The sequence below is a fragment of the Galeopterus variegatus genome, unplaced genomic scaffold (genome assembly GCF_000696425.1).
Source record: "Galeopterus variegatus unplaced genomic scaffold, G_variegatus-3.0.2 Scaffold2131, whole genome shotgun sequence".
Taxonomy (NCBI): Eukaryota; Metazoa; Chordata; class Mammalia; order Dermoptera; family Cynocephalidae; genus Galeopterus; species Galeopterus variegatus.
In genome coordinates this window covers 317,973-322,467 of record NW_007728242.1, presented here as the reverse complement: position 1 = coordinate 322,467, position 4,495 = coordinate 317,973, and positions in this window count along the sequence as shown.

Sequence of the window (4,495 nt, the reverse complement as noted above, 5' to 3'; positions counted from 1 at the left end):
TTAATGCTATTAAACAAGTGGTTTGAATTATGTCAAATGAAAGGGTATTCCCATCTCATAACTCTATTGTTCTTTGGATGATTTTCTCTGTTCACTACACTTACTCAAACCTATATGCCACAGATGGTTAGAAAGAGAAATTGCTTTCCAGAGAGAGAATATCTTTTCAAGCTATTTGAAGGGTTCTATATTTTCCCAATAAAATATGAATCTATATTAAAAATAAAATAAAATAAAAATGCCTTAACCGATATTTTGCTTACATTTTCTCATTAATGTACAGGAATGTTATATGATAAAAAAAATTTATGTCTAACTAAGTCTAAAAGAGCAGTACACCTAAAATTTCAGTACACATAAAATTTTTGAAAATCTATATGATAAGAAAGCATTGTGTCATTTCATTGAAAATGTTTTTTTTCTTAAGGGTACATAAAATGCATCTTGTAATCCCAGGTATCTTAGACTGGAAGAAGCAGTGTCGCTTGAGTCTATAGGGTGAGTACTTGGAAATTCCTCCTACAACTTTGCATGTGCAGCTGGAGTCCTCCACCAGTTGGTCCTCTCACAAGTCTATGCCCTACTGGCCACCATCGTTTCTCTACCTCTGAAATCATAAAGTCTCCCAGTAGAGGAGGAAGTAAAGCTGGCGCTGCCTTCTCAGGATCTAGCCATCTTCCTTTATCTCATCATCCCACTTCAATTATAAGATGTTATGGAAATCAAGAGTAAGTGTACTTAGTGTGAGACCTAGTTCTAGGATATTAACCAATAAGAATTTACATTTAGAAACATAGCCCAGATTACCGAAGAATTACTATCTACTGCTGCAAAAAAAGAATAATATAGTTTAGATATATTCCCGATAAGAAGGGTTGAAACAAAAATGGGGTCCAGCTAACTATCCAGCAACTAAACCTGAAACTCTTTCCCTGTACTTTCTGGTTAGCTTAAGTTCTGCCATCCTGCATTGAAACTCGGATACTATGAGAACTTTCCTTCGGCATTAGGATTCTAATAAACGTATGACACATCTGTATCAGTTTAAAAATATCACTGCCATGTCTGCTAAACTGAGGTAAGTCTAGAATCATCTCCAACCTCCCTGGACAAGTGAAATTAAATTCTTCTCACATCGTCCTAGGTGAGACATTCATGGACCTGGCTTCACACTGTGTTGGCAGAAGGGAGGAGAAAGTAGGTGGTATATCCTGTAACAGACCGGGTTTCTAAAAAAAAATAAAATGGTCAGTCTAATAAATAATACACCAAGTCAGGGCTGGCCCGTGGCTCACTCGGGAGAGTGCGGTGCTGATAACACCAAGGCCACGGGTTAGGATCCTACATAGGGCTGGCTGGTTGGCTCACTGGCTGAGCGTGGTGCTGACAACACCAAGCTAAGGGTTGAGATCCCCTTACCGGTCATCTTTTAAAAATAAAAATAAAAATAATAATAATAATAATACACCAAGTCATACAAAGTTTTACTCTATCTCCCCATTTTAAATTACTTTTAAGTCATATCTCATCAAATTTGCTATACATCATTCTTGACTGTTAGCTGGAGCCATCTCAATATATTACAGTATCAAATACGTGCACATTTATCCTTCAAAGCATACCGATGTACACTTGGTAAGGTCTACTATCTTCACAAGCCAAAATCTCAAACATTGTAACAGAAGTTAAATCTTTATAAAAAGAAAAAAAAAGTGCTGCCTTATATTCACCATCTCATCAATATACCTGTTGATACTATATAAAGGTAGAGACTGCACCAATTATCAGCTGTCACCCTATACAATGTGTTTTCTTCAAAGTAGAGGATTTTAATTTTAATACTTTTATTCTGAGAAATTCTTTACAACAGCTATGTGGCACAGCAATCTTTCATCTCCTGGTGCCATCTTACCCTACTGATTTCAGAAACTGTAACTAAAAAAAAAAATGTAGTGACAGGTAGCATGATCTTAGATTATAAGAATGGAGATGTGGTTAGATTATGGATGTATAATCTAGTTGTACTTCTGATTTCTAGAGTAGGACTTCCCCACATCATTTAACTATCTCTGACAAGCATGTATTAAAATAGTTAATAATAGGGCCAGCTGGTTAGCTCAGTCGGATAGAGCGTGGTGCTGATAACGTCAAGGTCCAGGGTTCAATACAAGCCAGCCACCAAAAAAAAAAAAAAAAAAAGTTAATAATAAATAAGCAACCATAGGAATAGTGCTCCCTCCTGTGGCCAAATTCCTTGAAAATTTTCAAACGGGAAAAACTATCTCTTGCAAACCTCAGAGGGATCATGGACCTAGACCCCAGAGAAGCCCACCTGCCACTGTAAGTGCTGTATTTAACAGGAAAATGATTCAAAAAGCTGGGCTTTCAGTTTGGGATAATGGACACAAATAAATCAGAACACACACTTTTAAGTCATAGAAACATAAAGAAAAACAAATTTTAACTCAGTGCTGGACTCTGGTAACATTAGTTTTGCAAATTTTAATGTCTACCATATGCGAGGAAAATGTCTATCAACATTTAAAGGAATGTACCTTCTAAAAGAAAAAAGATGTTCTTGGGTTTGTGGATCTTTCTCCTTATGATAAAATACAGCGGTTCTCAACCAGGAGAGAGTTTGCTCCTCAGAAGACAGTGGCAATATCTGGAGACATTCTTGGTTGTCACAACTTGGGGGAGGGGTGCTACTAGGACATAGGGAGTAAAGATTAGAGGTGCTGGTAAATGGCCTGCGATGCACAGGATACCTCTCACTCCCAACAAAGCTGGCTAGAAGAGAGGAGATCAAACGTCTTCATCACAAAGAAATGATTAAGTTTTGTAATGATGAATATGCTAATTACCCTGATATGATCATTACACATTGTATGCATGTGTTCATATTCAACTCCATACCCCACAAATATGCTGTAATGGATTGAATTATGTTCCCCCCAAACTTCCTGAAGCTTGAATTGTGTCACCCCAGTTTTATGTATTAGAAACTTGGCCCCCATGTGACTGTTGGGAGGGTGGGAAATCCCATTATGGTAATTGAAAGGTGGAGCCTTGAAGAAGTGATTAGATTGTAGGACTATGCAGTAATGAATGGATTAATAATGGTGGTCAGGGGTGTGGTTCTGAGGGCTTTAAAAGAAGAGGAGGTCTGTCTTTCTCTCTGCTCTCTCTCCTTCTACCATCTTGCAATGTGAGACCCCTGGGTCACTGTCACCACCACCAGAGGGACTTTGGACTTCCCAGACCCAGAAACCGTAAGCAGTAAATGTTATTTTTTTTTTATAGATCACTCAGTTTCGGGCCGGCCCGTGGCTCACTCGGGAGAGTGCGGTGCTGATAACACCAAGGCCCCAGGTTCGGATCCCATATAGGGATGGCCAGTTCGCTCAATGGCTGAGCGTGGTGCTGACAACACCAAGTCAAGGGTTAAGATCCCCTTACCGGTCATCTTTTTTAAATAAATAAATAAATCACCCAGTTTCAGGTATTTTGTTATAAACAACAAAAATGGACCAATAAATATGTACAATTGATATGTTACAATAAAAAAAAAATAAGTATCTGGACCAAAATGTCAATAGAACTGAGGTCGAGAAATTCAAAAATATTCTACAATCCTTTTCCTGCACAATATATAAACCTTAAACTTTAAAAACAGTATTTATTAAATGCAAAACCAGATACATTTCCACTAAAATTCTAGCAATAAAATTAAAAATTCAGGAAGTATGATTCTCATGAACTCAATCTCATGTCTGCTTACATTATTTGAGGCTATATATTTTGCCTTGTAATATATTTACAATGTTTAGCCACTGTTTTTCAAAATAGGAAATATATTTGGGTGTTTTGGTTGATAGCCACCATAAAACATAAAGATATTCTTGTCCCTTGGAGAAATACTAGGAGAGTGACATTGTTTAATTCCAGGTAGGTTTGAATGTTTCATTAGAAAAACATACCTGCTAGCAAAAGGTGCCTTGAAAACAGGAGCAAAGACAGAATAAGAATAATCTAGATTAACTAGATTAACTGTGGCATCATCATCCCTCCGGCAACCAAGGGAAAGCAATTCTTTTAGGGCCAAGATCCCCAGCCTGGGATCCCTGAATCCTTAGGCTCTATGAAAATAGAAAGAGTCTGAAAGCTATTTTCAACATTTCAAAAATGATCCAATAACAATGGAACATTCTCTACAATAAAATTTATTAGGCTCACTAAAACAAAACTCAGTTTGTAGACACTCATTATTAAATAGACATTCATTTCACCTTATGTAGCATGGTAGGAATTTCTATATCCTTTGGGAAAAAATAATACAAAAATTCCTTTATGTTTAAACAAAAAGTTGAAAACTACTGCCCTGAGGAAACCTAGCAGTGAAGATGGATAAATGTGGTAAAGTAAAACCATAATAACACACTATTGTACCGACTTGGTTTCTCCAGTTGCTACTGTCAGTATTTCCTACAGTAAT